Source organism: Protopterus annectens, chromosome 7.part0, assembly GCF_019279795.1.
Source record: "Protopterus annectens isolate FY-2018-M chromosome 7.part0, PAN1.0, whole genome shotgun sequence".
NCBI classification, from domain to species: Eukaryota; Metazoa; Chordata; order Ceratodontiformes; family Protopteridae; genus Protopterus; species Protopterus annectens.
This window is the reverse complement of record NC_056739.1, coordinates 1,719,659,438-1,719,684,423: the sequence shown is the minus strand read 5'-3', so window position 1 is coordinate 1,719,684,423 and position 24,986 is coordinate 1,719,659,438.

The following is a 24,986-nucleotide window of genomic DNA, read 5'->3' as shown; positions in this document are numbered from 1 at the left end:
GGCAAACGTGAATGCAGTCCTGTTTGAATTACGACTATGGAACATATAAATGTGAACGTGTACATAATGCGTCCATGCTGCAAAGACTGTTACATGTATAAAGGTGTACGTGCGTTCCGCACACGTCCGTCAACCGGATCACAGATATGTTACCGGAAGAGTCACAGCTAACACAGACCATGTAACCACACAGGGCCAGTAAACATATGGAGACAGAATACGGATATGCATGTGCGCCTGCGCGTAAACCACAATTAGGAAATGCACGTGCGCGTGTGTGTGATCCCCTCGAAGCAGGGCAGGTTAAGGATGTGTCCTCCACGTCAACCAGACAGGTCTCATAAATGTCAGCCTCTGAAAGTATGGAATCGGGCAATGCCATGTAAAGTACCATTAGAAATAGTGAGAAACACACGCTATGTGATGAGACAAACATAGAATGTGGATAGAATAACGTATGTGTTAGTAGTATGGATTGATGACGGTATGCATCAGTAACCCGACCCACTTGTCAGAAGGTGCCCCCGTACGAATTGCGTCCAGTTGGCTCACACGTGTTGACCGGGCTACGCTAGCTGGATATATGTCCAGTGTCAGCAGAGGCCCGTGGAAAAATGCTCCACACACAATCATAGCACAACATACCAAAGTACTCATATATGTAAACAAAAAATAACAACAATAGAAAGTGTCCTGAAAGGACTGGTTACACACAGATCCCAGACGACAGACAGATATATGGCCAGTGGAAGCACGTCACAATTATGGGATCAGGTCCCTAAAGAAGCAAGAAGGTCACACATGACACGCCAGCGAATTGCCAGATAGACACTGGTCAATGTAACACACAGCAAGATTGAGGGCCAACTAGCAGTACACCATGCCAGAACCTGTACAGCGGAAAGGTATGGGATGGTAATAGATGTGTACACAGGTAATCCACAGACAGTAACAATGAAAGGTATGAAACGAGGGGTTCACATGTATACATCTACAAAAAGCAGCCCATCGCCTAGTATATATGACGATGGACATAGATTTGTCACCAGAAAAGAAGATGTAAACAACTACAGTTCATTCCATTTCATATTGATATAGTTATGATACAGTCATATTCACACGTAACATTGTGACTTTCATTTACATTCATATTTATACAAATTATGCTTCAATTGTACTTATTGATTCCATGCTTTGGAATCGTAATGCAACAGTTATACACATTGATATTTCATACCATGATCAACACACTACATTCTAAGGTTTACTCACAACAATTATCAACTATGTGTCAATATACTGATTGTATTGACCAATATTGTAGTTATATAAACACATTGTTGTTGTATTATTGTTTCCATTAAGTAATGTATGCAACACTGATTTGTATATGTCACGTTATCATCAAGACATGGAGCACTGTCCACTTAACTATGAGCAGGTTTACTGATTAATTGACTTTAAACTGACTCTGAAGGAAGTGTATAAGGGACGACTATGTAATGTATTTCGTACTCCGATGATGACCCATGTTAGTGGGTGAAAGAGCTTAGTATGTTTTGACTGTGGAGTGTATCGTTCCTGTCATTGTCCGTTTTGGCCTGATATATGTTCAAGGATGTCTTTATGAAGATGACCAGGACTAAAGGTTTGCTGTATTTACGCTTACTGGCACGTGGATATAGATAGGCCAAGTAATACATAATATGGGTAGTCAAACAGACATCCGCGATTGGGGAACATACAGCAGCAGTCAAAACCACTGGCCAGATATTGACAGTCCAACACGTTCTACACTTTACATATGCACATCGGTGTCCATTGTAGGACTCCAAAAATTTACCCATTTGAGACATGAAACAGCTGCGGTCGACCCAGATGGTGTACAGCCGTGACTACGGCACAGCTATACATATGCACCACCAGCGTGTTCAAGGTTGATGACAACTGTCCATGAAATGCAGGACATATGAACAGAAATCCACAGATTGTCGTGTCCATATAAGTGCGTCCACATCCCAGTCCCGCACACATGAAGGATGTGTAATGGGTACCGTGGAGGGTTGCAGCCATGGGATCCTGGGTATGCAAAATTGGGGCTCGGTGTTGTTTGGCAGATAATCCGTTGTCCGCCCGTGGGAGGGATGTGGGTATAGCCCGTGCCTGATGCAAAGCATCCACCAGATAATGGTAAAAGCAGGTGTGAAATGTGTACAGCCCTATATTACTGTCCAGTAGGCAATTCCCATGGATGGACAGGTGTACGACCAAGATGGCACCCATAACTGGAAACCTGGTGGAATTACACAGCTGCAGTAAGGCATAACACAGGAAATACAGATAGGGAGTACAGTAGACACTCCCCATACAAAGTCAGACCGCCGTGCGAATACCAGCGTACACAGCACTCGATCTGCCAGCAACAAAATGGGGAGCACTCGCTACCATACAGCGGAACAGATGGGCGACCTGTGGAACACATACTAATGGCACACCAACAACGTCAAGTAGGATATGTAAGCTATGGCGTTCCCCTATAAAGAAGACATGCTTCAATGAATACATAGGGGATCAACATGTTCTGGCTGTGTTATGTTGACAGTACAGTGGCGGACATGTCCTATTGGGACGTCTGAGATTTAGGTAAACCAGTGGCTAACCAGCATCTTTGGATAAACATCAGTTATTTACAGTTGTAACACACCTGGGTTTTGTAGCACCACGTAGAATGGGTAGTCAAACAGACATCCGCGATTGGGAATATACAGCAGCGGTCACAACCACTGGCCAGTTGGACACAATCCAGCAACATCTACCTTTACATTTGCACATATGTGTCCATTGTAGGACCCAAAATTAATCTAACAGAACAACCAGCCGCGTTCCGACCACCAGATGATGCAATAGCCGTGACTACGGCACAGTTAGACATATGCACCACCAGCGTGATTAAGGTTGATGACAGGTATCTATGAAATGTAGGACATATGAGCAGAAATCCACAGATCGTCCAGTCCATACATGTGTGTCCACATCCCAGTCCCGCACACATGATGGATGTGCAATGGGTACTATCGATGGTTGCAGCAATGGGATCTTGGGTATGCAGAAATGGGGCTCGGACTTGTTTGGCAGAAAATCGTTGTCCGCCCGTGGGAGGGTGTGGGTGTAGCACATGACCTACTCCCCACTAATAATGCAAAGCATCTACCGGATAATGCTAAATGCAGGTGTGGAATGTGTACAGCCCTATAACAGTGTCCAGTAGGCAATCCCCATGGATGGATATGCCGACCAGGATGGCACACATAACTGCAAGCCGGTGGAATCACACAGGTGCAGTAAGGCATAACACAGGAAATGCAGATGGAAACTACAGTAGACACCCCCATTGAAATCCAGGCGGCCGTGCAAATACCGGCACACAGCACTCAATCTGCCAGCAACAACATGGGGATCACTCGCCATACTGCAGAACACATGGGCGACCAGTGGAACACATACCAATGGCACACCAACAACGTGAACTAGGACGGTCATAGTATGTTGAAACACTGGCGTTCCACTTATAAAGAACATCCGTCAATGAATCAATCGGATCCACATGTCTGGCTCATGTCATATTGACAATACAGTGGCGGGAGTGTCCCACTGGGCTGTCTGAGGATTACTTGAAGCAGTTGTTAGCCTGCAGCAGTGGAATTACACCATTTGGGTACAGTGGCGGATAACATGGGTTTCGTAGCACAACATAATATGTGTAGTCAAACAGACATCCGTGAATGCTGAATATACAGCAGCAGTCACAATCACTGGCCAGATGGACACAGTCCAACATGTTCTACACTTGACATATGCACATTTGTGTCCATTGTAGGACCCAAAAATTATCCGAATGCAATGTCAACCGTCCGCGATCTAGAGAACCAGATGATGTGATAGGCGTGACTACGGCACAGCTACATATATGCACCACCAGCGTTTTCAAGGTTGATGACAAGTGTCCATGACATGCAGGACATATGGATTGGACTCCCCAGGTTGTCGAGTCCATAGCGTGTGTCCACATCCCATTCCTGCACACATGGAGGATGTGCAATGGGTACCGTCGAGGGTTGCAGCCATGGGATCGTGGGTATGCAGAAATGGGGCTGTGTGTGATTGGCAGATAATCCGTCGTCCGCCCGTGGAGGTATGTGGGTATAGCATATCGTTACTCCACACTGATAATGCAAATCATCCACCTGAGAATGCTAAATGCATCTGTGATATGTGTACAGCCCTCTACCAGTGTCCGGTAGCCATTCCCATGGATGGACAAATGTTCGGTCAAGATGACACCCATAACAGCAAATCTGCTGGGATCACACAGCTGTAGTAAGGCAAAACACAGGGAATACAGATAGGGACTACAGCAGAGACTCCACATAGAAAGTCAGGCCGCTGCGAATACCGGCGTACACAGCACTCTTTTCCCAGCAAGTGAATGGTGATCACTCGCTGCCATACCGCGGAACAAATGGCGACCTGTGGAACACATACTGATGGCACACCAACAACGTGAACTAGGATGGGTATAGGATGTTAAAGCTATGGCGTACACATATAAAGAACATCCTGCAATGAATCAATAGGATCTACATGGTTTCTATGTTAATGTGACAATACAGAGGTGGGAATGTCCCAATGGGATATCTGCGGATTAGTGAAAGCAATTGTTAGCCTGCATCATGGGAACTACACCATTTGGGTTTAGTGGTGGAAGACCGGTTTACGTAGCACTACATAATATGGGTACTCAAACAGACATCCGTGACTGCTGGACATGCAGCAGATGTCAAACACACTGGTCAGATGGACACAGTCCACTATGTTCTACACTTTACATATGCACACTGGTGTCCAGTGTAGGACCCAAAAATTTATCCGAATGCAATGCAACCTGCGATCTAGAGACCCAGATGAAGCGGCAGCCGTGACTACGGCACAGCTACATATATGCACCACCAGCGTGTCCAAGGTTAATGACAACTGTCCATGAACTGCAGGTGATATGCACATGAATCCCCAGATTGTCCAGTCCATACAGGTGCATCCACATCCCATTCCGCTGCGTGGAGGATGTGCAATGGGTACTGTCGAGGGCTGCAGCCATGGGATCGTGGGTATGCAGACATGGGGCTCGGTGTTGATTTGCAGATGATCTGTTGTCCGGCCTCGTGTGAGGGGCGTGGGTATGGCACATGCGTTACTCCACTAATTATGCAAATCACCCACGGAGAATGCTAAATGCAGCTGTGAAATGTGTACAGCACTATACCAGTGTCCATTGGACAGTTCCCATGGATGGACAATCGTACGGCCAAGATGTCACCCATAAATGCAAACCTGGTGGAATCACACAGCTGTGGTAAGGCACAACACAGGGAATACAGATAGGGACTACAGTAGAGACTCCACATACGATGTCAGACCGCCGTCGAATACCGGCATACACAGCACCAATCTGCTAGAAGGTGAATGGGGATCACTCGCTACTATACCGCGGAACACATGGCCGACCTGTGGAACACATACTAATGGCACACCAACAACGTTAAGTGGGAAAGTCATAGGATCCTGACACTATGGCGTTCACGCTTATGAAGAACATCCGTCAATGATTTAATAGGATCTACATTCTTTGGTTGTGTTAATGTGACGATACTGTGGCGGACATATCCTAATGGGACATTGGAGGATGACCTAAAGCTTCTCTAGCCTGCATCATTGGATCTACACCATCCGGTTTCAGTTTAGAATACCCTGGTCAACGTAGCACTACATAATATGGGTAGCAACCACACATCCGCGATGGGGGAACATACAGCAGCGGTCAAACCCACTAGCCAGATGGACACAGTCCAGCAAGGTCTACACTGTACATATGCACAATGGTGTTCATAGTAGGACCCCAGAGATTCATCCGTATGCAATGTCAACCAGCCACGATCGGGAGACCCGAAATAACTGACAGCCGTGTCTACGGTACAGCCAGACATATGCACCCACAGCGTGTTCAGGGTTGACGACAGCTGTCCACAGAATGCGGGACATATGTACAGATATTCCCATATTGTAGAGCCCATAGACGTGCGTCCACATCCCATTCCCGCACACATGCAGGATGTGTAATGGGTACCGTCGAGGGCTGCATCCATGGGATCCTGGGTATGCAGTAATGGGGCTCGGTGTTGTTTGGCAGATAATACGTTGTCCCGCACCATGGGAGGGATGTGGGAGTAGCACGTGCCTTACTCCCCACTGATAGTGCAAAGCATGCACCGTCTAATGCGAAATGCAGGTGTGAAATGTGTACTGCTCCATACCAGTGTCCAGTAGACACTCGCGAGGGATGGACAAGCGTAGGACCGAGATGGCACCCATAACCGCGAACTTGGTGTAACCACACAGCTGCAGTGAGGCATAACACAGGTAATACAGATGGGGAAACCAGTAGACACTCCACATACAAAGCCAGACCGCTGTGCCAATACCGGCGTACACAGCTGTCAATATGCCAGCACGGAATGGGTTCACTGCTCCCGTGCAGCGGAGACATGGGTGACCTGTGGAACACATACCAATGGCACAATATCAACGTCAGCTAGGAAAGCCATACGATGGTGAAACTATGGCGTCCCCTCAATGAAGGACATCCTTCTGTGAAGTAATACTGTTAATGTCAATTGACCATGGAATACACATAATCCACATCAAAGACCGCTGGCACCTTATGGCACACAAAGCACGACACACATAGGTAGATGATACAGTCAGCGTGAGCGTTTCGTCACGACAGGTCACATGTGGTATCCAAAGGTTACTCCATAGACGTATGCGCTATCACCCGTGCGCTCCGTGAGATGTACACATAACATAGCAGCGTCCAGGCTTTGTATATCCCCTTACACTTCCATGTGTTACCTTCTGTGCAAACAATGAACATGTAACCACAGCATAGAAAGCACAGACGCAATGTTTACCACACACACATATGTTAACACCTCAGAAGGCATCCTATTAACACATGTATCATATGATATTGTACTATGCCGAATACTCATCATTGAATGATTTAACAATGTATATGGCAGATATGCACAGCATATCACTGTAATACAGCGGTACAGAACTGAATGAGTGGACAAATGTGTGCTAACCCTACATCTGTACCTAAACTACATCCATACGGGGCTTGCTCCACCTGCCTCTCAAAAGAGGCCTCATCAGTGTTCCATCGGTCAGCCCTGGTGTGTGGGCAACCCTCCACCTAATAAACCAAATAGATCCGCATTCTATAGCATAGCTGATGAGGTCCCCCCTCTGGTATTACAACCTGGACATCGTAAAACACCGAATGTAGATGTATGCCTTGTGATGTGCCCACATCCGGCCGTGGCGTACAGCATTCCTGAGGCTGGCGAGGGCGCCGCACTAGTAGGGACACCTGTCTAGTAGGTGTGTCATGTAGGTATACCATGATGGGGCACCATGTGCTGCGGTGGTGGGCGCCAAGGAGCCCTACAGCTTAGGGCAGCAGTCGATCTAAGTCCGCAGCCGTGGGAGGGTAGTACAGTCTGCAGGTATGTGCAGACGTGCACATGAAACTGCGGTCCACAAGGATTACCCATGGTGGCGACACATGCACAGATGGCTGTAGCGGGACACACACACAACCATGCATACAGCACAGGTAGACATACACACACCATAACTAGCCAAGTACACACAAGGTGTATGGCGTGTATGGGTACACTGCCAGGACAGCAAGGATAGCTGTGTGTCACGATATCCAGCAGATGTCAATACGGTGTTCTGGAATACGGACAGTGCATGGACAATGAGTGGATACGCAATGGACCACAGTCATATGTGTCTCCCGTGCAAATATGCGATACATGGGAAAGACAGCCGTCCATGCTAGAGCAGCAGTACGGCCACAACATAGGTACGTAGATATACAATGACAGAGATACAGACGGACACATGTGGCAGGCCCGGGTGTGTCATGTACACAGCATCACCCCAGCACACCATAGCATGGTGTACGTGGAGATCACGCTACGGTGGTCGCCGACCACAACAGACACACAAGCGGTACACGAACTGCATACCGCCATCCAGAAACACAGGGATGGCGGCAGGATAGGTGTGTTATGCGTAAACCACAAGGCAATACCATATGAACCCATGCAGCTGGGAGCATGGACACACACACACATGTGGCAGGCATGTTGTTTGACCACACACCCACATACCCAAACGCACAAACGTACAACACAGGTATGGAATGTGCTACGTGGACCACCGAGCACACCACCAGCAGAGGCACATGTACAGGTGGGTGGCAACATCCATAAAGGAATGGCCGCTGATAGCCGAGGTATGTGTTGCGAAGCGTCTAAAAGCTAGTTCATCTGCAGAGGCAGCTGGAAACACACACACACGGAAGGGCCGGGAGTCGAACCTACGCCTATCTACATGATCTCACTACAGTATGAAGCATTTACAGAACGCGCTACCGAGTTTACTGAGCACAGCGCTGTCAGAGGCATACTTCTAAGCGGGTGATATCACTTGTAAGACAATAGCTGGCAATAGCCGAGGTATGTGTTGTGAAGCGTCTAAAAGCTAGTTCATCTGCAGAGGCAGCTGGAAACACACACACACACACACACGGAAGGGCCGGGAGTCGAACCTACGCCTATCTACATGATCTCACTACAGTATGAAGCATTTAGAGAACGCGCTACCGAGTTTACTGAGCACAGCGCTGTCAGAGGCATACTTCTAGGCGGGTGACATCACTTGTAAGACAATAGCCGGCAATAGCTGAGGTATGTGTTGCGAAGCGTCTAAAAGCTAGTTCATCTGCAGAGGCAGCTGGAAACACACACACACACACACACACACACACACACACACACACGGAAGGGCCGGGAGTCGAACCTACGCCTATCTACATGATCTCACTACAGTATGAAGCATTCACAGAACGCGCTACCGAGTTTACTGAGCACAGCGCTGTCAGAGGCATACTTCTAGGCGGGTGACATCACTTGTAAGACAATAGCTGGCAATAGCCGAGGTATGTGTTGCGAAGCATCTAAAAGCTAGTTCATCTGCAGAGGCAGCTGGAAACACACACACACACACACACACACACACACGGAAGGGCCGGGAGTCGAACCTACGCCTATCTACATGATCTCATTACAGTATGAAGCATTTACAGAACGCACTACCGAGTTTACTGAGCACAGCGCTGTCAGAGGCATACTTCTAGGCGGGTGATATCACTTGTAAGACAATAGCTGGCAATAGCCGAGGTATGTGTTGCGAAGCGTCTAAAAGCTAGTTCATCTGCAGAGGCAGCTGGAAACACACACACACACACACACACACACACACACACACACACACACACACACACACACGGAAGGGCCGGGAGTCGAACCTACGCCTATCTACATGATCTCACTACAGTATGAAGCATTTACAGAACGCGCTACTGAGTTTACTGAGCACAGCGCTGTCAGAGGCATACTTCTAGGCGGGTGACATCACTTGTAAGACAATAGCCGGCAATAGCTGAGGTATGTGTTGCGAAGCGTCTAAAAGCTAGTTCATCTGCAGAGGCAGCTGGAAACACACACACACACACACACACACACACGGAAGGGCCGGGAGTCGAACCTACGCCTATCTACATGATCTCACTACAGTATGAAGCATTCACAGAACGCGCTACCGAATTTACTGAGCACAGCGCTGTCAGAGGCATACTTCTAGGCGGGTGACATCACTTGTAAGACAATAGCTGGCAATAGCCGAGGTATGTGTTGCGAAGCATCTAAAAGCTAGTTCATCTGCAGAGGCAGCTGGAAACACACACACACACACACGGAAGGGCCGGGAGTCGAACCTACGCCTATCTACATGATCTCACTACAGTATGAAGCATTTACAGAACGCTACCGAGTTTACTGAGCACAGCGCTGTCAGAGGCATACTTCTAGGCGGGTGATATCACTTGTAAGACAATAGCTGGCAATAGCCGAGGTATGTGTTGCGAAGCGTCTAAAAGCTAGTTCATCTGCAGAGGCAGCTGGAAACACACACACACACACACACACACACACACACACGGAAGGGCCGGGAGTCGAACCTATGCCTATCTACATGATCTCACTACAGTATGAAGCATTTACAGAACACGCTACCGAGTTTACTGAGCACAGCGCTGTCAGAGGCATACTTCTAGGCGGGTGACATCACTTGTAAGACAATAGCCGGCAATAGCTGAGGTATGTGTTGCGAAGTGTCTAAAAGCTAGTTCATCTGCAGAGGCAGCTGGAAACACACACACACACACACACACACACACACACACACACACACACACACAGAAGGGCCGGGAGTCGAACCTACGCCTATCTACATGATCTCACTACAGTATGAAGCATTTACAGAATGCGCTACCGAGTTTACTGAGCACAGTGCTGTCAGAGGCATACTTCTAGGCGGGTGACATCACTTGTAAGACAATAGCCGGCAATAGCTGAGGTATGTGTTGCGGAGCGTATAAAAGCTAGTTCATCTGCAGAGGCAGCTGGAAACACACACACACACACACACACACAGAAGGGCCGGGAGTCGAACCTACGCCTATCTACATGATCTCACTACAGTATGAAGCATTTACAGAACGCGCTACCGAGTTTACTGAGCACAGCGCTGTCAGAGGCATACTTCTAGGCGGGTGACATCACTTGTAAGACAATAGCTGGCAATAGCGGTATGTGTTGCGGCGCGTCTAAAAGCTAGTTCATCTGCAGAGGCAGCTGGAAACACACACACACACACACACACACACACACACACACACACACACACACACACACACACACACACAAGGGCCGGGAGTCGAACCTACGCCTATCTACATGATCTCACTACAGTATGAAGCATTTACAGAACGCTACCGAGTTTACTGAGCACAGCGCTGTCAGAGGCATACTTCTAGGCGGGTGATATCACTTGTAAGACAATAGCTGGCAATAGCCGAGGTATGTGTTGCGAAGCGTCTAAAAGCTAGTTCATCTGCAGAGGCAGCTGGAAACACACACACACACACACACGGAAGGGCCGGGAGTCGAACCTACGCCTATCTACATGATCTCACTACAGTATGAAGCATTTACAGAACACGCTACCGAGTTTACTGAGCACAGCGCTGTCAGAGGCATACTTCTAGGCGGGTGACATCACTTGTAAGACAATAGCTGGCAATAGCCGAGGTATGTGTTGCGAAGCATCTAAAAGCTAGTTCATCTGCAGAGGCAGCTGGAAACACACACACACGGAAGGGCCGGGAGTCGAACCTACGCCTATCTACATGATCTCACTACAGTATGAAGCATTTACAGAACGCGCTACCGAGTTTACTGAGCACAGCGCTGTCAGAGGCATACTTCTAGGCGGGTGATATCACTTGTAAGACAATAGCTGGCAATAGCCGAGGTATGTGTTGTGAAGCATCTAAAAGCTAGTTCATCTGCAGAGGCAGCTGGAAACACACACACACACACACACACACACACACACACACACACACACACACACACACACACACACACACAAGGGCCAAGAGTCGAACCTATGCCTACCTACATGAACTCACTACAGCATGAAGCATTTACAGAATGCGCTAACGGGATTACTGAGCACAGCACTGTCAGGAGGCATACCCCTAGGTGGGTGGTATCATCTGCAGAGGCAATGCGTCCGATAGGGAATGAAGACAGAGTGCGCAGTCACGCAGCCTGTTACCATCCCAAGGTGGCCGTACCGTAACACGTTAGTGCTGCAGTCGGGAATACCAAATAACTACTGATCAGTACATCACGACAGGAATACGGGATGCACCACATGACACTTTACCCTATGAGAGGGCATCCGTCGTGCAGGATGTAGGCAGCCAATGTGGCATGACAGCCACATATGTGTCACCTGGATGGTCACCATGGCTATACAGGATGCCATTGGCCATGGCTACACGCCCAGTTGCAGACATCGGTGACGACTGTCGTGTGTACCCCCGGCAGGTGTACTGGCCATGCCTCCCACACCTAGCGGTTGCAAAGGGGAGACAGACATGTTCACGGGGTATCAACGCAGTCGGGCGGTGTGCACTGTCCTGTGTGTCTATCTACACAGCTGCTTACTGGGCATGCTCAGACACTTAGACTCGGCACAGAGCAGACATGCATACACATGGAGCAACAGCATGGGTGGCAGAATGTGGACCGTCGTGTGTGTCCAGCCACACAACAGCAACCCAGCCATGGCACAGACGTGGCCGTTGCGAAGGGGATACAGGCATGCACCCGGGGTATTACTGCAGTCGGGCGGTGTGCACTGTACTGTGTGTCCATCTACACAACTGCTTACTGGGCATGCTCAGACACCAGACTCGGCACAGAGCACACATGCATAGACATGGTGCAACAGCATGGGTGGCAGCATGTGGACCATCGTGTGTGTCCAGCCACACAACAGCAACCCAGCCATGGCACAGACATGGCCGTTGCGAAGGGGATACAGGCATGCACCCGGGGTATTACTGCAGTCGGGCGCGGTGTGCACTGTACTGTGTGTCCATCTACACAACTGCTTACTGGGCATGCTCAGACACTTAGACTCGGCACAGAGCACACATGCATACACATGGTGCGACAGCATGGGTGGCAGAATGTGGACCGTCGTGTGTGCCCAGCCACACAACAGCAACCCGGCCATGCCACAGACGTGGCCGTTGCAGCGGGGAATATCCAGGTGCAATTAACCATGGGTAGGACTGCCCTACAGTTTGTTGCATGCTACAGACCACCATCCCAAACCCAGGATACCTGCACAGCCGTCATGAGGACACTGGTGAGTGTGCATGCTCTCACAACAGCACCGTATTGGGTGACATCAAGCACCCATAAATAGACTGGGAACATTACCCATGACACAACACCCTACGCCACAGGTCCCGGGTGTTCATACACGTGACCGCTGTGAAACAGCCATGAACCATACCCACTAGGGGGGGACGTATACCAGTTCTGCCCATCACACATGGGGAGGAAATGCTCCACACAGGATGTACATCCCTCAATGGTGATGTCAGACCATATAGTGGATCCACTGGTAATCCACATCCTGCACCCAACACTGGCATGGGAGACCTAAGTGAGGACCTCTTCACAGCAAACCACAGACATCATACGACCGGTGTGGTACCCTACAAGTCCACCATGCCAGTGGTGAACACAGGCCGCACTGCCAACTCCCTTACGAATGCCTTCTCTGAGCACACACAGGGATGTCTGCACCAAGCGATCATGATAACATCAGGACCTTGTCCACCAAAGGTAGGCACATGGTCTGGTGGACCACAGCCACTGACAAACTGTACATCAACAGTTGGAGCTAATACATGACGGAGCAATATCAGTACCAGGGAAGCCATCACCCATTCATACCAGCGTCAACATACGGCCACACATACAATCATCCAAGGCCGCTTGTGGGAGTGGTACTGCAGAGGGCACATGAGACAACCATAGGGCCTTCCTCAACTGTGGTAGGGACATGGGTGGGAGCGCACAGACATGGCCAGTAATGATCCAGAATGGTACAACGGTCACTGCACCCACAGACATTGTCAACAAACCAGCGGACATGTTCCATGCATACATCCACCCCCCACCCCAAGAGGGGACATATCCATCCCACCAGAGTCTAGCCTCGAAAACATCTCATATGCTCTGGAGTAATCTGATATCTGTTAGATGGTTAACACAGCACCAATGGGCCCCGATGGTGTCCCTGGCTGTGTGCTACCCAACCTCATTGAGGCCCTCACCCCACACATAAGGCCACTGTCTCATGTTAGCCTTACTACGGGCTAGGTCCCCGCTGGATGGCATATGGCATCTGTGGTCCCACTATGCCAGGGTAGTGCTGTTATGGACTGCAGACATTACCGCCCTATCAGCTTGAAAAGCCTTGTCTGCAAAGCTGCGGGGAGGTCCATACAGGTGCCCATGAATACAAACAGTGGTGTACAGCCAATACCGGAACATACCCACAACAACTTAGTCAAGGGCAGATGCTGCCTCCCAAACCTGCTCGTCCTGTCTGGAGCAGTCACCAAGGCCATTGATGGGGGTAGGTCGGTTTGCACACACTACCATGACCTGCTGGGAGCGTTCAGAACGCACTCCACGTGGGTCTCATGGAAAGGCTCACCAGCGAACATGTGGGGACATAAGTCACACAATGGTTCTCAGAATGGTTGGAGGTCACACCACACAGGGTTTGTGTTCCTGGTGCCGTGTCAGACTAAAAGCTGGTCTCGAGTGGAGGCCCACAGGGCTCCGTCCTGGGCCCCCTGCCATTCGGCATTCGACCTTACAATGTGCATGCCAACATAGGGGGATTGTGGCAGACAAGATATGCAGATGACTGCACACCGGCCACCATACCCAACATCCCATCTGACACGGACATCCACCTAGGGTGTCATACACATGGATAACTGGTGCGAGAGCCATGGCCTGTTGCTACATGCCAGTGAAGGTGCAGACCTACCCAGTGTGAAGGACATGTTTGCCCCAACGTAACATGTAGGTGGTAATCCATTCAACATGGTGGACGTGTTCATGGAAATGGGTACCACACCTGTCAGTAACCTCTGTCAACACACACAATGCCAATGTGGGTGGGAAGACATTACACTGTGGCCACCTGGTCTGGAAGGAATCACATCCACATCACGGGTGTTCATTGTACCCCTGTACACATCACACACCACAGCAATGATTGCGTACAATGGCACATGTGGCCTGTACCTAACCTGACACCTGCAGCACTCGGAAGGACCACAAACATTCCACGAGGCGGGGATAAAGGTGCTGGGACTTCTGGCATTGAGTAGCATTACCTTTAGTTTTTTTATCCTTGGGTTGTCTATGGAGGTGGGTTTGTCCTTTGAGCCTTGCCTAAAAAAGGCACTATGGGGCTGGCAAGAGCCTTGGCCAGTATACGAAAGCCTAAGGGTGACAGGTGCAAGCCGTCCCTAGCAAAGCAACGTGGCTTGTCGAGCATGTCATCCCAGGCTGACAGACACTGGATCCCCTTTGAATGACACCAATACTTTAGCCAATTGTTGAAACTGATCATTTTGTCTTTATACTGCGGCATCATTCTTGGTGAGGGTAAGATGCTACTCAAGATCAGGGTCATACCAGCCTGGGCTACATGGTCGGAGAGCTCCTCTATGTCTCTTTTATGTAGTCCAGGGAGGTATGTCTCAGGTCATTCACACCAGCATGGACAATAACGGAGTCATACTTGTACTTGCTTTGGAGTGACCTGAGTGCTTGCGTTATGTGGCGGATCCTGGCTCCCGACAGGCAGCTTACAGTGACCTTCTCTTTGTTCAGTCTGGTGAGTGGGACGTCAGTGTGCCAGACAACAGAGTCCCCTATAACAAGTGTATTTGGTGTGTTGTTTGGCCTTAAGGGCTGTGACTGTGAGGCACACTGATTTTATGAGATATGTGATTCGTGGGTATTGTTGAGGGGTGGCTGTTGCTTGGATATCTGCTTAGGAGGTCTTTGCTGTTTAGGCAGATTTTTATTTAGAGCCTCCGAGTATGTTTTTGTGTGTTTATGTGTTGGGTATACAGATGCAATAGGTCTGTGTGAGACTGGATTCAGATGAAAGGAAATGTAAAATAACATAAGAATAGAAGGTTATAGCCATTGCTAGTATGACAAATTGTTAGCAATGATGCTGCCGTGTTGACCACCTACTGATGTTTGCCTTCACAAGTGAACATATAAGTAATAGTGCAGTATATATTGCATGGCTGTCCCTGGCTTTGAAGAATGTCCTTGATTTTACCTCAAATTTGTATCTGTTCTTTTTAAAATGTTTGGTTTTCTTGCAAATCACTGAGGATTACAGTTAATAATACCAGACATTAGAGTTGCTTACTTTTTAATGTTTGGAACATGGATGTTTCTGTCACCCCTGCTGTTCTGTTAATTTTTAAGTGCATTAAACAGGTTTATAGCAATAATTTTATGATCTCAGATATAATGCATTCAGTTGTTTTGCAAATTAAGCAATTACATTGAAGGGTATGTAGTTTCTTTGATCTGAGGTTAGGATCCCTTTACAGGGTGGCATATCCTTTCCTCTAGAACATACTTTGTGGTTTTGTTTAAATTACATACAGGGAACTGGCGCATAACCGAAACACAAAAGACGGGGATGTATCCATATTCATCAAGGATATCCACACCTCCAGGTTAGTGGTGCAGCACGATGCCTCAGAGATCATCCATGTGCAAGTAACAATGGGCAAAACTGCAATTCAAATTGTAGCTTGCTACAAATCACCCACCATGACCCAAGACCCCCATTCCGCATTTCTGGAGACACTGGAAAATATGAAGGTCCTACCAAACGCCCTAATATTGGGTGATTTCAATTACCCAAACATTAACTGGGAGAACTACTCAAGTACTAACTCCCTTGCCCAACGCTTCCTAGAATTTATAAACTTGAATGCCCTGGATCAACTGGTCAACACCCCCACCAGAGGTGACAGCATATTGGACCTGGTCATCGCCAACATGGGCGAGCGGTGTTCCACACCTGAAGTCAACCCTTCGCTGGTTAGATCAGATCATAGACTAATCACTCTGGTTATCCACATTCTGCCCCCACTCCCAATCAAGGAAACCACCGTGAAAAACTTTTCAAAAGCAAACTTCACATTACTTAAGACCGAGGTGGAAAGGTTCATAACCCCCATGCTAAAGGACAATGCTGTTCAAGCTGCTGAATCCCTTACAAAGGCACTTTATGAGTACCTGCAAGAATGCATGGATTGTGCTATCCCAAGCAAAACCAAGACTCACTCCTCCAAGAAAAGGAAACCAGTCTGGTGGACCCCTGCCATAAACAAGCTATACAATAGAAGGAGGAAACTAGTACAGAAAGGAGTAAAATCCCAAGGAGGGAAGACATCCCTGATCAGTATCAGCAAGAAACTATGATCCCACATAAAATCATCCAAGGCTAGCTTCAAAAGAAAAAAATTGCCAAGGACTCCAAAGGTAACCACAAAGCGTTCTTTAACTATGTCAAGAACCTAAGTGGAAACTCTCAGATCTGCTCTGAGTTAGTGCAGAATGGCACAAAATACACTGAACCGACTGATATTGCCAACATTCTGGCAGACAAGTTTAGTGCAAACTTCACCCCCCTCTCATCCCCTAAAGGGCCCATAACCATACCAGAAGAATGTAGATCCCTGGCAATTACTGACACAGGTTAAAACAGCCCTATCCAAAGCCAAAAACACAGCTTCAATGGGACCGGATGGTGTCCCAGGCTGTGTCTTACATGAGCTCCAAAATGAACTAACCCTTCACCTAAGCACACTGTTCAAACTCAGCCTCTCTACACACTATGTACCCATAGAGTGGCGCACAGCAACAGTTATCCTGCTCCACAAAGGTGGAGCCACAACAGACTCCGGGAACTATCGCCCTATAAGCCTGACTAGCCTGGTCTGCAAGGCTATGGAGCGCATCATCATGGAACTCATTAACAGAGACATTGGGAACTCCCAAACATTGGACCCTACCCAGTTTGGCTGATCATGCCTCCTAAACCTGGTGGACGTCTTTGAGACAGTTACCAGGGCTTTAGACGAGGGAAAGGAGGTCCATATAGCCTACCTAGACCTTGAAAGGCTTTCGACACCATTCCCCATTCTGGTATTATAGACAAGCTCACCAGCCTGAACATAAACCCCTACGTCACGAGATGGGTTGCCAATTGGCTCATGGATAGAACCCACACGGTGAGAGTTGCAAGCTCTAGGTCCAACTTTAAACCGGTTACAAGTGGCATCCCCCAAGGCTCAGTCCTGGGACCCCTCCTGTTCGGTATATACTTCTCAGAGGTACAGCCAAGCAAAGGAGGACTATGGCTGACCAAGTTTGCAGAGGACTGCAAACTGGGGGCCATAACTGACTCTCTGGCTGATACAGACATCCTCCAGAAGGGTCTCACTGAGATGGATACCTGGTGTCAAAATCATGGCCTCAAGCTAAATGCCAAAAAGTGCATAGTCATCCCCTTTGGAAAAAACAAAGTACTCACGAACTACCACATACGTGGTAGTCCCCTCAATACAGAAAATGTAATAGGGGATCTGGGGACCCAAGTAGATAGTAATCTCTCCTTTGATAATCATATTGCCAAGGTGGTTAGAAAATCCTTCTATGTGGCCCACCTAATCACAAAAGGGTTCACATCTAGAACAAAAGAGGTTATTGTGCCCTTCTACTCATCACTCATCAGACCCATAATAGAGTACAATACCTCATTTGGGATGTACCTTACAAGACACCTGCAACAGCTGGAAAGACCGCAGAAGTACCTCACAAAGAGGGTTACTGGCCTCAAACAGATGCCCTATGCAGCCCGACTGAAGAAACTCCAGCTGTACTCGATTGCATACCACTTACTCAGAGGTAATCTCTGCCTGACATACAAGGCTGTGTCCAACCCAGAATTGATGGACATGCTCCACCTAATAAAAAACAAATCCCGAGAGCCACACACTCTAGGGATCTAAACCTCACTACAACGATAAATAGGACGTGCTGGAGGGATAGATTCATGTCCCAGAGACTCCCCATGCTTTGGAACAGGATTCCAATCTATATTAGGCAGAGCCCCTCACTAATACGCTTCAAGACAAACCTTGACGAGTGGTTGGGAAACAGAACATTTACCCCGGGGATCACTGCAGTGGCTCTGCTGGACAGAGGCACAGGGAACTAATGGCTCTGCTGGACAGAGGCACAGGGAACTAATCTAAGGTGCGGCGAAAGCCAACACATTCTGGCTAGGCTTTTAGATGCCCTCAGGCAGATAGCCTAGTACTTACCTATGAACCTGTGAACCTATAACCTAGCCCATTAAAAATCACACTATACTTAGCTTTGTGCAATGATAATGATGCAAGCAGATGGCTGTGCAACCAATACGAAAATGTGACTAAATAGTGCCAGTATCCTTGTATATAACAGAGTGATTTATGTTAATAACATTCATGCAAAAGCACAACTGCAGTACTAATTAAGCTGTGAATGTTAATTATAATGTTTTCTGAACACGAATGCTGGTTTGAGATATAAATTGGGAAATAATATGTTTGTAAATGCTTTGAAAGGTTGTTCCTGCATCTTGGCATAGGTTGAGATTGAAAGCAGTCTTTTGACCAGTTCAGTTGCTCAGTTAACCCAGTAAATAAATAAATAAACAAACCAACTTGCAAACAAATAAATACAAAAACATAAGTTCATAAGTTGAACAGTTTTAGTAGGTGGTCAGAGAGGGAGTTCATATGTTCATAGGTGTTTAATAGGTTAATGACCTCAAGTGCCTTTTAAGCCTGGCCATGCATCCCAACTGCCTAACAAGTTTTGGTGCCCTTGATAAGTGCAAGCAGGGGCTTGGGATATGAAACATTTACAAGCATGGGCCTGGGAGATTAACCATTTACAGACTGCCTGTGTCCATTAGAAACATAGGTGCCAAATCAGACATTAATTTCTTGTTCCCCATCCAATTGTCAAAGTTACACTTGAATTGGCTTAGGGAGTAACTCTGCTTCACATGGATGGGGAATCTGTTCCAGAGACAGGGTACTCTTTGGAATACATACCTGTCTCTCCGACAGGCCTTATTTATATCACAGGCAAGGTTTAAGTTTTTAGAATGGATAATTCTCATGCTGTTTGTTTTGCGGATATGCAGGAGGTCCATCAGAGTGGGGTCTGAAAATGTCCTGTATGCCAGGCATAGATCTCACCTCAACAGCCTGTAGGAGACAGAAAACAGGGATAGGGCCTTGAGGTGGTCTGCCTAGGACATGTTACTTTTGTCCTGTATTCTTTTAGTGAGGAACCACTTTGGACGTTCCAGTTGTTGGATATGCCTGGTTAGGTACATACGAAAGGGGCATTGTACTCAATGATAGGTCTGATGAAAGCCAAATACAGTGGAATAATGACTTCCTTAGACATAGATGTCATATCTTTGTTTATAAGTTGGACAACATAGTATGATTTCTTCACTAGTGTAGACACATGATTGCCAAAGGCTAGATTACTATCTATTTGTGTCCCTAAGTCTCTGACTACTGGGTCAACTCTAAGGGGTGTGTTGTCAATGTGATAGTTACCAGGGGTGGATGACTTCCCGAAGGATACTATTATGCATTTCTTGGCATTTCATTTTAGTCCATGGCTCTAATACCAGTTGTTTGTCTGTGTCAGCCCTTCCTGGAGAACATTTATGTCAGTGTGGGTTTCAATGACAGCTCCTAATTTCCAGTCATCTGCAAATTTAGTCAGCCAGAAGACATTTGACATTGGCCTTGACTTCAGGGAAGTAAATGCCAAAAAGGAGCAATCCTAGGACTGACCCCAGAGGGACTCCACTTGTGACTGGCCTCTTTATAGAGGTGGACTTCCTAATTCTAACTTCCTGAGTCCTGTGAGCCAGTTGGCTATCCACCAGGTGACATAAGGGTCTGTACCTAACCTCCTGAGTTTATTAATAATGCCTGAATGGGGTATTGTCAGATGCCTTGGCCAGGTCAAGTTAGGCAGTGTGAACTATTTTTCCCCCATCCATTGCTTTGGTGACCTTCTTAAAGAAGTCCATCAGGCTGAGTAGACATGAACTGCCCTGATGAAACCAAATTGGGTTGTGTCCAGTGTCTGGAGGTATACCGTATCATTATCAATCATTTCCATGATAATTCTTTTCATGGCTTTGCAGATGAGATTAGTAATTTCCAGGGTCTGTAGATGGTCCACCTTTGTGCAGAGAGATGACAATTGCTGTTGTTCATTCATGAGGCATGAAGCCTGTTTGGAGGGTACAGTCAAATAGCAATTCGAGAGGTCCTGATATGTCATGTTTCATGCTATTTAGAAGGCATCCTCGGATATTATCTGGGTCCATTGATGCAGTGTTCGTGGCCTTAGAGAGAGCGTTAAGGACTTGTTCCCTAGTAATAGCAGGGGGAGTTATATTTGATGGTATTTCCCGAGAGAAGTTTAGGGGGGGGGGGGTAAAGTTGGGGCTGAATTTGTCAGTCAGTAGGTTTGCTATATCTTCTGGTTCAGTATAGGTGGCTTAATTTACAATGAGCTCTGCACGCAATTGTGTATTGCCTTTGAGGTTGCAGACATAGCTAAAGAATGCCTTGTGGTTGTCCTTGTCCTGGAAGGTCAAATTTGCCTCATATTTGGCTTTGTTAGACTTTATTTGACCTCTGAGTTGTTTGTTTAGTTTGATGAGAATGCTTTTAAACTGTTGGGTGCTGAATCTCCTAATTTTTGCCTTGATTTTCTTCCTTCTGTTATACAGTCTATTCATTTTGTGATTCTACCAGGGTGGCTTGTTTTTTGAGTTAGTTCTGTACCTCTTCCTGGTGGGTACAGCTGCCTCTATGCAGCTATTAAAATGCCTGTTTATGGTTTCTGTGAACAGTTCTCCATAGGCAGCAGTGTTCTCAGGTTTTATGGGGGCTTGAAATGTTGCCAGGTTATCACTTAATAGTGGGGGGTTAGCCTTAGAGTAGTTCCTGGATATCCCAGGGTTAGCTGGGGGTCCAGTTTTTATTTTTACTTCAAAGGAGACCATTTTGTGGTCTGACCTTACCAGGGAAGACATTACACTAGGGAGTATGCAGCAGTCTCCCATATTAGTGAGGACCAGATCCAGTATGCTTGCACCCCTCGTTGGTGTATTGACAATCTGGTCCAGGATGATTATGTTTACAAAATTTAGGAATTTCTGTGCCTGCATGTTTGGTGATGTATAGGATTCCCAGTTAATAGTGAGGTAGTTAAAGTCACCCATGAATATGGTATTGGGTTGGATGATGAGTGTTTTCAATAAGTTTAAATACATGGTATGGGTTTCCTAGGTCACAAAGGAGGACCTATAGCTTGCAAGGAAGTGGTATTGGATTTTGCCTGTGATTATTTGAACATGGAGAAGCTCACTTGCATTGTCCTGTTTAACCAGCTTTGAGGTATATTTATTTTTGATGTAAATCGAGACACCTCCACCTTTAGTCCCTGTCTGTATAGTAGCTGGTCTAAATGTGTGGAAGGCATTATACCCTTGCACTGTTGGTGTGCTCTCCACGGCTTTAAACCATGTCTCAGTGACTGCACAGATGTCAGCATTCTCTAGGGTGAACAGAGCATCTAGGGAGTGGAGTTTTGTGCTTAGACTCCTAGCACTTAACAGTAATGCCTTTAAATTTTCTTAGTTTTGATTAGCTATATCGGAAAACAATGTTTTAGCTAATATTTGAAAGTCTAGAGGGGAGAGGTACAGATCATTCCTGGATAAGCAGCATGATCTGTTAATCATTACCTTCCATGCTGACAAATATTGCACCCCATTAGAATGACACCAGAAACTAATTCAGTTATTAAAGTCTGTAATCTTTTGTTCATATTGTGGTATCAGCCTTGGAGAAGGAAAAATTCTGGTCAATGCTAGGCTCATAACTGCTTGAGACACATATTCCAAGACCTCCATGATGTCTGTCTTCATATAGTTTAGGGAGGTATGTCTCAGGTCATTTACACCTATGTGGACTATGACTAAGTCGTACTAGTACTTGCGGTCCAATGACCTGAGAGTGTGCATAATGTGATGGATCCTACCCCCAATAAGCAACTGACTATGACTTTCTCCTTATTCAGCCTGTGAGAGGGACATCAGTGTGTCTCACAATGGAGTCGCCAATGACCAGAATATTGGATTGTGTGGTGGCTTGCCTTATGGCCTTAGAGGTAGAGGCTCCATGGGGTGCATGTGTTGATGTGGGTGCTCTGAACGAGTGCATTTGGGGCTGCTGACGGTTTTTGTTATGCGTACTTCATCTAGGAGGTCTTTGGGGTTTAGGAATGTTAAGTGCCTCAGCAAATGTGGGTCTATATATCTGCTTTGAATTGTGTGTGATTGGTGCAGCTTATGTACTACTGACAACCTTATTGACATTATGAGTACTTTTATGTGAGAGCTGTGCCTCCAGTGACATTGTGTAAATACATCTCTCACATACCATATCAGGTTGTTTGAGAATTAACTATTTGTCAGTTAGCATGAAGCAATTTCTAAATTGCCTCAGGATGTCCATATGAACCAAGCTGGTAATGGAGATAGTGGAAAAGTTCATATCCATGGCAATGGGCCCTTTTTTATTGATTAGACAGTTGGAGTGAGAATATAAAATAATGTCAGGAGTATCCTATTTTCAGCTCTGGGGCAGTGCTTGTCAGTGCAAACTAGTTATCCTGTGTGCAACTAGGTAATAGTGAAATTTCAATTGTGCTTTTACAGGAAAAATGTCACTCAGTGTGTCTGTATCTATACACAGCACTACCAAACACTTGAGGTGAGACTAATAAGTAGACCCTGATGATTTATGGATGAAGGCAGATATTCTGAAGTTAGAAACAAATCAAGCAGCGCTTACTTCAAAGAAATGATTGCGTTATCAAGTATGATGAAAAGAGGGAAGTCATCTGAATGGCTGCTGCCTGGCTACTAGTGTTGGTCTCACCATAGCTTCACTCTACTGGGATAGAATGCTCCTTTGCTTCTTTTCTTACCTGAAATATAACATTAGCACCAATCCCAAGATGAGAAGCAGGCCACAGCCTGTTTGGTGATCCACAGTCTTGTCCCAGATGATGCAAGGGTCTGTAGGCTTCTAGTAGCCATTTCCTGGAAGATGCCTTGAATAGCAACCAGACCAGTCAGGAATGTCAAGCATAGACACTCACTGCCCAGCCAGAAACAGTCAGGAATCAATGCAATCTGCTCCTTCTCTCACTAGGAGTAAAATATAAGCACAGATTCCAAGATGGCACTTTTGAAGCAGTTATTAGGCTTTCTGGTGATCAGCAGTCTGTTCCTGGCTTGTTCTCTCACCAGGACCAAAACAGAAGCACTAATCTCAAGATGACTTCTGACAGCCAGAATGTGGCCTCTCCAATAATTGGTGGTCTTGGAATAGATGTTGCAGATTTTAAAAGTAAGATGGAAAATTGGTTCATATCCTAGGAACTGCAGTGTTCACTAAGCAGTTAGATATGAAAGAGGGGGTTATTACGATTTAGCTATCTTAGTGAAGAGCCGCTAATTTTAAAATAGTAAGATAGAGTAGAAGGGGGTGGGCTCTTTGTATTCTGGTTCTATGGAATATAGTGGGATGGCCAATACATTTAAATAGTTGAAGGGGAGTGTTTTCACAAAATTATAATTTTGTGCTTACTCACAAGAGCCAATAAAAGGGGAGAGGGAAAAAGACGTGGTGAAATTAACATAAGCGGCAGTCAACTAGAAAGAAAGTTGAGTTTTTAAAACACAACAGATCCAGGGTGGAAGAGTGAGGAAAACTGAATTTCTGTGTGACTCACAAGAGACACAGTCGTGGTCTCTTTCCTACTTTAAATGTTCTTCTTTCAGCTTTTCCCGGTTGGGGTCGCCACAGCAGAACTCCGGTCCGCTAATGATTGGCAGTAGATTTTTATGGTGCCAGCTCGACGCCCAACCTTCAAGGAAGGCCCGCCCATTCACGCATGTTTTTCGAACGCCACTCGACTGCGGGAAGGACATGCAGACTCCACCGAGAATCGAACGGGAGAACCTCTTGCTGTGAGGCGACAACACTACCGCTGCACCACCGCGGCACTTAAAAATAGAATACAAGTAAAACACAGTGTAAAGAAAACAAATCATGATATACAAAATAGAAGAAG